The 12,794-nt window shown below is 39.3% G+C and overlaps 1 pseudogene; it reads right to left on the bottom strand.

Moving 5' to 3' along the window:
* Positions 1 to 12,794, bottom strand: part of LOC101133668 (zinc finger protein 85-like) — a 51,379-nt pseudogene that overhangs the window by 17,393 nt on the left and 21,192 nt on the right.

Raw genomic sequence — 12,794 nt, 5'->3', positions numbered from 1 at the left:
CCCCATCTCTACTAAAAACACAAAAAAATTAGCCAGGCGTGGTGGTGGTCACCTGTAGTCCCAGCTACTCGGGAGGCAGAGACAGAAGAATGGCGTGAACCCAGGAGGCGGAGCTTGCAGTGAGCTGAGATCACGCCACTGCACTCCAGCCTGGGTGACAGAGCCAGACTCTGTCTCAAAAAAAAAAAAAAAAAAAGACAATATTTGCAAATCACATGTGATAGGAGTTATATTCAGAATACATAAACAACTCTTAAAACCAAATAAAGAGCAGCATGGTGGCTCATGCCTGTAATCCCAACACTTTGGGAGGCCAAGGCAGGAGGATCACGAGGTCAGTAGTTGGAGACCAGCCTGGCCAACATGGTGAAACCCCGTCTCTACTAAAAATACAAAAATTAGCCAGGCGTGGTGGCACCTGCCTGTAATCCCAGCTACTCGGGAGGCTGAGGCATGAGAATCACTTGAACCTGGGAGGTGGAGGTTGCAGTGAGCTGAGATCATGCCACTGCACTCTAGCCTGGGCAACAAAGTGAGACTGTGTCTCGAAAACAAACAAACAAAAAGAATATAAAGTTGAATAACTTGATTTAGAAATGAACAAATAATTGAAGTAAATTTTCATTAAAAATGATACACAAATGGAAAAAGCATTTGAAAAACCACACTAAATTAATATTTGTAGAGAAATGCATAATAATTACAATAAAAAACAATTACCTAGGCTGGGCACTGTGGCTCACACCTATAATCCCAGCACTTTGGGAGGCCGAGGTGGGTGGATCACGACGTCAGGAGATCAAGACCATCCTAGCTAACACAGTGAAACTCCGTCTCTATTAAAAATACAAAAAATTAGCTGGGCGTGGTGGCAGGTGCCTGTAGTCCCAGCTACTCAGGAGGCTGAGGCAGGAGAATGGCGTGAACCCAGGAGGTGGAGGTTGCAGCGAGCCGAGATTGCGCCACTGCACTCCAGCCTGGGCGACAGAGCCAGACTCCATCCCAAAAAACAAAAAACAAAAAAAAACAAAAAACAAAAACAAAACAAAAAAAAACAATCACCTCACACCAATTAGAATGGCCATCATCAATTTTTTTTAAAAACACCAAATCTGTTGATAATGCAATAAAAATAAACTCCATGTTGATTGTTGGTGGAAAACAAGAATGCAGCCATTATTTTAAAATTTTATAAATGTTTCTCAAGTAATTATAAATAAAATCATGGGCTGGGTGCAGTGGCTCACACCTGTAATCTCAACACTTTAGGAGGCCAAGGCAAGCAGATCACTTGAGATCAGGACTTCGAGACCAGCCTGGCCAAAATGGTGAAACCTTGTCTCTACTAAAAATACAAAACTTAGCCAGGCATGGTGGTGAGCGCCTGTAATTCCAGGTACTCAGAAGGCTGAGGCACAAGAATCATTTGAATCCTGGAGGCAGAGGTTGCAGTGACCTGGTATTGTGTCACAGCACTCCAGCCTGGGTGACAGAACCAGACTCTGTCTCAAAAATAAAACTATCATCAACTACAGCAATCCCATTTATGAATCTATATCCAAACTATGCAACCCAGGACCTGATAAACATATTTGAACATCTATGTTTATTGTACCAGTATTCACAAAAGCTGGAAGGCTGAAGCAACTGTCCCTTGACTTACAAACACATCAAAAAATGTAACATATACACAAAATGGAATTTTATTCAGCCTTAAAATAGAAAATCTTGTGACATTTTAGATAAACTTTGAGAATATTATATCACCTGAAATAATCCAGTAACAAAATGATGGAGACTGGATGATTCCACTTATAAGGTATCTTAAGTAGTCACACTCATAAAATCCAAAGTGGAAGGGTGTCTGTCAAGGGATAAAGAGAAGGTAAAATGGGCAGTTGTTACTTAATTGGTATTAAATTTTAGTTTCACAAGATGTAAAATTTCTGAAAGTCTTTTGCATAACAATGTGAATATAGTTAATATGCCTGAAATGAACAGCTTTTTTGCGGGGACAGAGTCTCACTCTGTCACCTGAGCTGGAGTGCAGTGGCACAATTATCACTCACTATAGCCTCAAACTCCTAGGCTCAAGTAATTCTCCCCTCTAAATCTCCCAAAAAGCTGGGACCACAGGTGGACAAGACCATGCCTGGCTATTAAAAAAAAAAAAAAAATTGTAGTTGAATCTCCATATGTTTCCCAGGCTGGTCTCAAACTTTCACGCTCAAGTAATCCTCCTGTCTTGGCCTCCCAAAATCCTGAGATTACACATGGAAGCCACCACAATGCCTGGCCCTGAAATGCACACTTGAATAGATTTAAGATGGTGAATTTTATGTTATGAGTTTTTACAATTAATTTTTGAAAAACTGAGAAAAATACAGAATTATAAATCTTTTCAAAAATTACCCTCAGGCCGGATGTGGTGGCTGCCGCTTGTAATCCTAGCACTTTGGGAGGATGAGGCGGGCAGATTGCCTGAGCTGAGGAGTTTGAGATCACCCTGGGCAACATGGTGAAACCCCGTCTCTCCTAAAAATACAACAAAATATCCAGGCATGGTGGCGGCCACCTGTAATCCTAGCCACTGAGGAGACTGAGGCAGGAGAATCGCTTGAGCCTAAAAGGTGGAGGTTGCAGTGAGCCAAGATCCTTCTACTGCACTCCAACCTGGGCAAAAGAGCAAGACTCAATCTCCAAAAATGGAAAAAAAAAAAAAAAAATTACCCTGAAACCACAAAAGTGTTTCTCTCACACAAGGAAATATATATTCATTATAAAACTCATGGTAAAAATAAGATTATTTCCATGATTACTCACTTACACAAAATAAAACGACCATTGAAAATCAGCTAAGAATGAATATAAACAAGATAAGCCATAACCAAAATAGCGGTCATATTTGTAAATAAAACACATACATACATAATCTGATTGTGACAGACATGTTCCTGATTTATCTATTAAACCCCACACTGACTTAAAGTGTACAAACAATTGCAAAATGTCTTAAATTATAATATGTAAGTAAAACAAAAAAATTACAATAAACTAATATTAAGCAACCTACACTGAAAAAATACACTAATACAGAACTACAAAACAATAATAAGAGACATGTTTACTCATAAAATCTGGTTTGTAATATTGGTGTAACATTAAGAAAGAATTTGTCCAGATAACTGCAATATTTGACTGTGTACTCATGGAAGGCAGGTATTTTGAATTAGTGCCATCCACTGTATGGCAGTAAAATTTCAGAGGAAATGCAGCATAACCATGAATAGAAGATTGTAATGAGAAATTTTCAATAAGCACTTTTTTTTTTTTTTAGATGGAGTCTCGCTCTGTCACCCAGGCTAAAGTGCAGAGGCGTGATCTCGGCTCACCACAACCTCTGCCTCCCAGGTTCAAGTGATTCTCCTGCCTCAGCCTCCTGAGTAGCTGGGATTACAGGCATGTGACACCATGCGCAGCTAATTTTTGTATTTTTAGTAAAGACAGTGTTTCACCATGTTGGCCAGGCTGGTCTCGAACTCCTGGCCTCGTGATCTGCCCGCCTCAGCCTCCCAAAGTGCTGGGATTACAGGTGTGAGCCACCACATCCGGCTCAACAAGCATTTAAAGAAACTATACATAATTTTGATATTTTAAATATATGCTGCTCCTACACAAATGAAACTGCTGTAATCCAACTGTGGAAGCAAAGAACACCCTTACATTGCTAAATAAAGAAATATACATATGCTTTGTAAAATATAGTTAGAGCCTCTGCTTATATAAAAGAAATATTCAGGCTGGGCATGGAGGATCGCACCTGTAATCCCAGCACATTGGGAGGCCAAGGTGGGTGGACTACTTGAGATCAGGAGTTCAAGCCTAGCCTGGCCAGCATGGTGAAACCCTATCTTAACTAAAAATACAACAAAATTAGCTGGGTGTGGTGGTGCATGCCTGTTATCCCAGCTACTTGGGAGGCTGAGGAAGGAGAATCACTTGAACCTGGGAGACAGAGGTTGCAGTAAGCCAAGATTGTACTGCTGCACTCCAGCCTGGGTGCAGAGTGAGACTCGGTCTCAAAAAAAATAATAATAATAATAATAATAATAAATAATGTTATTATTAAGATACAGGCTGAAGAAAGTAAGTGAAAATCCTGTAATTCCTCTTTACCTACAGCAAACTTAAATGTATAAGTAACTATTTTAGTAAATATGGAGTGCCTACTAATTATCTAATTTACTTCCAGCATAACTTATAAATTCTAGCATACTGTTCTAAATGTCTGAATCTAAAATTACAGATAAATATGAAACAGAAAATAAAAAATAAAAATGTATATGAAGAGTTATATCAGTAAAATGGAAATATAAAACATGCCCTATTTTTTTACGCCCCAACAGCAAAAAGATTTATCAGCCATCCCTGACAAAAATTCCTTTATCAGAGAGCGAGGCATCATGGCTCACACCTGTAATGACAGCTACATGGTACATTCACATTGGAGAATTGCTTCGGGCAAGGATTTCAAGACCAGCTTGGGTTATGTAGCAAGACCCCATGTCAAAAATAAGTGTTTTTAAGAGAGCTCTGAGATCCAGGGAGGGAGTTGTGAAACTGCTAAACCCCAGACTGAGGAGTGTTCTCTTCAGAAAGCAGATCCTCATTCAGGTGGCAAACTGCAAGATTCCCGTTCTTGGCTACATACCAAGAAATGGCCCACCCAACTTGGTCCCACTGAGAATTCTGAACTTACTCTGTAACCATCCCAAACTCCTCCCAATCACAGTCTGGGAGAGGTCCTGCTCTTCCAGAGGCCTGGAGGAAGGAAGACACGCATTTACAGCATGCAGGCAGGCCTGCAGACCTTGGCCTTTACTGTGGTCCCTGAAGCAGTTCAATGACTCAGTTCTAGTTCCCTTAGCCACAGTTCATGGCCAGTTCTGCCTACATAGAAACCCACACAGTGACCTGGAAAAATCCTCTCCGGTACTCAGTGAAAGCCATACTCATCCATATCCTGATATAAGGCCCACCATATGCAGACCAAACTGCAAAAACCTGCCCTAGTGTCTGCCCTACAGAGCAAAGTCCTGAAGGATATTTAATCTGTCCAAAAATAAAATGGGAATTACAACAGCCCAAGCCCATTGTAACAAGCCAGTAAAGGTGGGCCCTAGTGCAGGCCCAGCAGCCTTGTGACCAAGCTACACCCCTCTCCACTACAAACCCAGAGGGCATCCCATCACCTGGGGGCCAAGAATAGATCTTTACCTCCTGAAACCAGGATATAAAAACGTGAAGAGGTGTTTGCTGCTTCAAAATCACAAGCACCAATGCAAAACTACATTGTGTCATTGTCAATACTTCTACTTTAACATAGCATTGAAAGTATGTGGCAAAAGAATTAGTTTAAAATATGAAAAAAAATGCCATTGAAGACAAGTAAAAAGTTGCTGGTTGTAGACCATATGATCTAATATATTAAAAAACAAACAGTACATTAAAACATGTCAATACTGATAAATATACTCAGTAAATTACCGAAATATAAAATTAACATACAAGTATAAATTATGGTTCCATATACTTAAAACAAATTATCTGATAAAATAGAGAAAGAAAACAATCTTTACAATAGCATTACAATAATAAACTTCTGAGAACAAATTTAACCAAAGAGGTAAAAAATTTTTACAATGTAACATATCAATAAAAAAATGAGATGATACAAATAAATTTAAAAATATTTTATTTATATGGATTCAAAAAATAAATTTTGTTAAAGTGCCATGTTATCCAAAGTGATCTACAAATTCAATAAACTCTGTATCAAAATTCCAGTGACATTTTTGTCACAGTAATAAAAAATACAATTCTAAAATTTACATGAAACTACAATAAACTTTGAATAGCCAAAGCAATCTTGAGGAAAAAGAACAAAGTAGAGGGACATCATATTTCATAATTTCAAACTATATTTTAAAACTATAATAAAAACAGAATGGAATATGCAGAAAAATGAACAAAAAAACCACAATGGAACAGAAACCACTACTCACACATTTCAGATATGATCCAAAAAGAGAACTTAAAATATGGTTTAACATAGAGTTTCTCAAAATTATGCAGATATTTGCGTGTCCTTAAAAACAATAAAAAAGCAGTCAGATTGTGCAGTCTTTTATATGCCATGAAAAGGACGTTGGCTCTCACTGTGAACTTGAAGAAAGATCACCAAAGGGAAAGTAGAATTCTTAGAGAATTTAAAAACATAAGACAGAAGATGTCTTATGTGAGAGCAAAATAAAAAACTCAGGCTTTCCAGAAACTATTTCCTTTGGAATACAGATTTCCAAATCACATTTAAAGGAGTGGCCTTCTCCTTGGCCTTTGACCTCTCATCTGTGCCATCTGTGTATTCACTCTCACCTACCTGAATGTTTGGCTACCACCATCTCATGTCTCTTCATATTCCAGGGCTCTTTTCCTTGTTCCAGACAGGTAATCAGGTCTGGCTTAGAGATAGCAATACCTGTTTTATTAAAAATAAGTAACATGACTCTGGCTCATATTCTCCAATTACCAACCTAGTAATGTGCTCAGTAAAGAGAATGTAATAGAATATTTTAGTAAATTAATCCCAAAATGCTAATATATAACAGAAAATTCTAAATATTTAGAAAATATTTTAAATTTGTAAATTCTTAATTTCACTACCCAGTACTATTGATTCAAAATAATTGGTGTTGGGAGTTAGATTTAGGTGTGGGCAACAACACTTTATGCCAATAAATTTCTGGAATTACCACTAATCTAGAGTGAAGGATACACATCAGCTCAGAAATGTGGAAAGTTCAGGTCAAGATGAAACATCTTAAAGAAATTGTTTTCTACACTGACAAATCTCAAAGATTCTTTTGAAAACAGGAATCTGAAACTCATTTATGCAAAGCATAAATTACCAAAAGACATTCTACCCAAAAAAAAAAATGAAACCTTTAGGATATATTAGGAAATGTGTACTGAAGTTATTCTCACCCAAGAAAACCACGTTTCTGTAGTTCTCTAACATCACATGCCTATATACATTCCGCTGTGCAGTGTCCAGGCACTGACACTCCTCCAAAGAGAACTCTATGGCCATATCCATAAATGTCAGTGGTCCCTGAAAAACACACACACACAAACACACACACACATTAACCAAGTAGCCATGGGCAGAATTTTAAATTTGACTCAAGGTAAAATAAGACAGTAAGGAAAACTGATTATGTCTTACAGGAGTGACTGAAATTATTCATAAAATAATTTTTTTTTTTGAGACACAGTCTCACTCTGTTGCCCATGCTGGAGTGCAATGGTGCGATCTTGGCTCACTGCAACCTCTGCCTCCCAGGTTCAAGCAATTCTGCCTCAGCATCCCGAGTAGCTGGGATTACAGGTGCCCGCCACCAAATCTAGTTAATTTTTTGTATTTTTAGTAGAAATGGGGCTTCACTATGTTGGCCAGGCTGGTCTCGAACTCCTGACCTCGTGATCCACCCTCCTTGGCCTCCCAAAGTGCTGGGATTACAGGCGTGAGCCACCAGGATCAGCCCATAAAATAATTTTTAACAGAAATATTTTCTAATGTACTTCTTGCCCTGAGAAAAGAAAGTGGCATAAGATCCACAGAATCAGCATACACATGGTACTCTTCTGGATGATAAAGTATAAAATTAAGGGCATAAACACAAACATGTCCATTTCTGAGTGCTATATGTGCATCATACAGAATAAGTTGTGTGTATTTTTCAGATGGAAAAGGCACGTTGAGTTAAAAGGTACCTCTCAAGTTTTAATGTGTACAATAAACTCGAGATCTGGTTAATGCAGATTATTTTTTCAGAAGATATGGAATAAAGTCTGATATTCTAAATTTCTAACAAGCTCACCGCTAATGTCAATGTTTTTGGCCCAAGAAGAATATTTTGTTAAATATCCAGTAAGTGGAAGAGCCTGTTATTTTCCCAGTTTTTCTGGCCTGTAAACAAAGATGAGAGCCTTGATTTTCCAAAAACAGATATATGCAAAGGAAACCTAAGATAGAAAGGCAGCTGCCAGATTAAATGTGATGGTTTATCCACATCAGCAGCATAAAGATACTTAATAATGCAGAGAAAAATAAGTAACTCTATAGTAAAGAAATCTGTCCAAGAGCTTTTTAACCAAGTGAATCATTAACATCAACTGCACTAAGACAAATTTTATGCGGTGTTGATGCACACAGAAAACTATGGCATCACTGCTGCAATACTGCCCTCAAAAGTAAATTGTAGTCTGAATGTAACCATAAAAAAAATCATTTGGCCAGGCGGGGTGACTCACGCCTGTAATCCCAGCACTTTGGGAGGCCGAGGCGGGCGGATCACGAGGTCAGGAGATCGACACCATCCTGGCTAACACAGTGAAACCCCGTCTCTACTAAAAAATACAAAAAAATTAGCCGGGCGTGGTGGCGGGCACCTGTAGTCCCAGCTACTGGGGAGGCTGAGGCAGGAGAATGGCGTCAACCCGGGAAGCAGAGCTTGCAGTGAGCGGAGATCCCGCCACTGCACTCCAGCCTGGGCGACAGCGCGAGACTCCATTAAAAAAAAAAAAAAAATCATTTTTATGCAAACTTCAAGATACAGGTAATTCATGTTCTGTAATTTCTAATAGTGATTTTAAGTAGTCTTTCTTTAGCACCCCAAAGAGCAGGGATCTCTTAACAATTTTTTTCAGAACTTTCTGGGTAACGAGTGCCATTCTGTTTAAAACAGCATTTTATTAATCCTGTTCTGCATAGAACCAATGGAGAACACAGATGAAACTTCAAGATTACATGTTCTCCTTCTTTACTAAGGACCCCAGCTTTCCCCCAACAGAAATCTTGAGTATTCACATCTTTCCACAAATGGAACATTTTTAATGTTGCAGGTTATAAATTCATGAGAATTCTGTATGGCCTGTAAGACGGCATGATGTAGAGAATGTAGGGAAGGCTCTGGTATGCAGGAAAAAACATTTTTTTTCAGAGACAATTGACTATCGTAAGAATTTTTAAAAGTAGTTAAAACAAACCTATTAGGGAGAAACAACACAATTAGAGAAGTAAAGGTTTACAGGTACTAAACGCATGGCATTCCAGGAGGAAGAGTGGACACAGCTCTCGATTTGAGACATGTTAAGCTAAAAAAAAAAAAAAAAAAAAACGCCATTTTTTTCCCCTTTCTCCTTCTTCTCTGGTATTCCTTCTCAGATGAGATTTTCTGGACAAATTACACCTGCATCTTCAGTTTATGCCTTTAAAGGTGTCAGCACCACCTGTTTACCTGCTACCACCACAGTCACACTTGGCCAAAGAACCAAGACCTACAGAAAAAGTTCACTCATTTCTTTCCTTTATAACAGAAGAGACTCAGAACAATAAGCTGCTCTATGGAGATAATAATACAAGTTTCTCCTTTCCTGTCCTCAGGTGCTCTTCTCTGCCACAGACACCAGCAATTTCTACTACAGTAATGGAAATATGGGCCACACTGCTCTGTCCCTATCAAATCCAAATAGAACCAGTCCTGTGACCACCCTTTAGTGAAAAGGTAAAACTTAACTCTCAGGCTGGGCACAGTGGATCACACCTGTAATCCCAACACTTTGGGAGGCAGAGGCTGCTGGATTACTTGAGGCCAGGATTTCAAGACCATCCTGGCCAACATGGCGAAACCTTCTCTAGAAAAATGCAAAAAAAAATTAGCCAGGCGTGGTGGTGAATACCTGTAGTCCCAGGTACTCAAAAGGCTGAAACAGGAGAATCACTTGAACCCAGGAGGTGAAGGCTGAATTGAGCCAAGATCATGCCACTGCATTCTAGCCTGGCAGACAGAGCAAGACTGGGTCTCAAAAAAAAAAAACCCACTTAACTCTCATGAGTGTATCTTGAACCCCTCATACTTGATTCTGTCCTCACCTGAGAGTCACAGGAGGAACTTAATTAAAACAACATGAATGCTTCCACCCAGAATAATAAACAGAACATGTGGAAAGGGTATAAGTAAAAAGATTACTGCAAATTGGCCATGTAATCCTAATTAGAAGTCTGGGCTAATAACCATTTAGCTAAGCATTACCTCTCAAGCTTTAATGAGTTTATACATCACTTGGTGATTTTGGACTCACCCTATGTAATGTGATACTGCAGGTTTGGAAAGGGTTCATGAATGGGAGTTTTAAACAAGTCTCCTGTCAAAGCTGATGTTGCTCCCCTTGGGCTCATTATTAGCATTAGTTAGAGTAAGCAGACACAGCAGAGTTCCTTACACTCAGCACTCTTGTCAAAATACAAATACTTCTAGGACAAATGAAGATAATCAATTTTCATATTTTTTGCTGGCTCTTTTAAGTTTACAGAACAAACAGAAGGCAGCTATGTCTGAATAAATCTGCATTTGAAAAACAGGCTGGGCACTTTGGGGGTCCAAAACAGGTGGATCACCTGAGGTCAGGAGTTCAAGACCAGCCTGGCCAACATGGTGAAACCCTGTCTCTAATAAAAATACAAAAATTAGTTGGGCATGGTGGCGGGTGCCTGTAATCCCAGCTACTCAGGAGGCCAAGGTAGGAGAATCACTTGAACCTAGGAGGAAGAGGTTGCAGTAAGTCGAGATCCCACCATTGCACTCCAGCCTAGACGACAACAGCGACACTCTGTCTCAAGAAAAAAGAAAAGAAAAATAACATTTTCACATGTACTAATGCAATGTTTATTAAGCAGGTACTATGTGCTGAAGGGACTGTTACAGAGCACTTTGCTGGGAATAACACGTTACATGATTTAATCCTCATAGCACCTTGGGAGCTGGTATTAAGTGTTTAATAATTCCCTGGATTTAGAAAAAGGGCCCAGCATTTTTATTTCTTTTGTTTCTCTGTCACTGATTTTTTAAAAAAATGTATAGAATAAAAGCTAAATATAGACAGAGGAGAGAGATACAGAAAGAAAAACTTTAATGCAGCTTAGAGGAATTTTTATTGTGTTTATATTTACTTTTTTCTGACTTGCAGAGCAACAACATCTCCAAGAATAGAAAACAGGTTGGTAAATGGAATGTCTCTGCAAGCACTGGTTTTAATTAAAAAACTAAAAATTAAGACCCTAAAATACATACTTTATTTTTTCCATTTATCTGCTTTTAGGTTTCAGAATATTGTGAGCACTGGCTCTAGAAAGGCTGCAGGATTCACCACCCAGTACTCTCATCTCTTCTAATCAGTTCTGTGAGGCAAGACTCCAGGGTGGGGCCAGACCTAAACAAGGCCTCCAAAAACAGTAAATTTGAACAAGGCTGGGGCAGGGAGTGTACCCTATGTAGAATTCTGCTCTCTATGCCACTGGGGTATTTCCTATTGTTTTTGCTAAGCTTACCCAAAAGAAAATTAAATCCCAGTTTGTGAACTTTTAATCTTTTTTAGTCACTGCCCTGTCAATTTTATAACATATACTAATAAGCAATTTAAACAAATCTCTTAGGGTTTTCTAGGGTAATTTTGTTGGAAGCCAAATAAGTATTCTTAGCAAGGCATAAGAAACAGAAATACTAATAGCAACTGTTGTGTCCATAAATATCCATAGAAATGACCTCATAAGTTACAGAAATATAAAGTGGCCCAAATAAAGTACACTTTTTTTGCCCACATCTATTTATTATGCCAACCATATGATGCTTAATTCAATCATGTATTCAGTTGCTAGTCAAGACTAACAGTTCCTGGATGGTAGGGATCATGACTGCTTCATCTATTTTTCTAATGGCCATAGGAAATGCAAGCAATTAGTTTATCCCTTTGGGTCTCCAGACCACCTCCTTGTTTTTCATCCAAGTACCAGGAAACTGAAGAAACTCTCATCTGGGTACCAACCAAAGACATCTCTTGTATGAGGGGAGGAACAAACACAGGATGACTCATTTCTCTTACATTGAGACAGATGCAGAATTAACCACTCTTGTCAGCCTGACACAGTTCATCCCTGGACATCCTCAAATGTCTGAGATGCCTAGGTGATTGTGAGAGGATTCCCAGTGACCCTAGGCTGATTGCTTAAGGATAAGCCAAGCAGGAGTGGGACAGGCTGATTCTAAATAAAAAATGAAACTGCCCTAGCAGAGCTCCAGAACCTGGATCACCTGTCTTGATTGGCTAGCTCTTGCGTAAAATGAAAGACAAGAATACTCTACTCCAGTATCACATTTTATGGGTAGGTACAGTTGTGGTCATGGCTGTGGATACCTTGTGACCTTGATCTGTCACTCCTAAGATGCTTGTGTTATGCCCAGACCATTAGTTCCCCAAAGAAGACCACCAGAGTCCAGAGTCAAAGCCAAGCGGCAAGGATCTTTACTACAAGTTCGAACCTGGTCCCTGCATTCCACAGCATACAAGAGGGCCCTGAACAATGCGAGTGTTTGCTTTTTATAGCCTGAAAGTTACAGGGGAACAAAGGAATTCTTTTGGTTCCCACTCTTTCAGTAAAACTCTGAACGGCTGTCTCCTTATCGGAGACTTTCCTGGTGGTGTTTGTACTGGGCTCAGGAAATTTGAGAGATATATGGCGACATGTGGTGAGATGAGAGGATGGGATGTGTTTGTACTGGGCTTGTTTGTTTTGAGCCCGGGGCTGAGGAATGTGCCCGGCTCCTTTCATTCCCCCCTTTTCTTTTCAGGTATTTTTAGAGCCAATCTTGGGTCTTATAAGTCTGATTCTGCTTCAG

The sequence above is a fragment of the Gorilla gorilla genome, chromosome 6 (genome assembly GCF_029281585.2).
Source record: "Gorilla gorilla gorilla isolate KB3781 chromosome 6, NHGRI_mGorGor1-v2.1_pri, whole genome shotgun sequence".
Lineage (NCBI taxonomy): Eukaryota > Metazoa > Chordata > Mammalia > Primates > Hominidae > Gorilla > Gorilla gorilla.
Note: the sequence above shows the minus strand (reverse complement) of the source record. Positions and strands in the feature narration are given on the sequence as shown.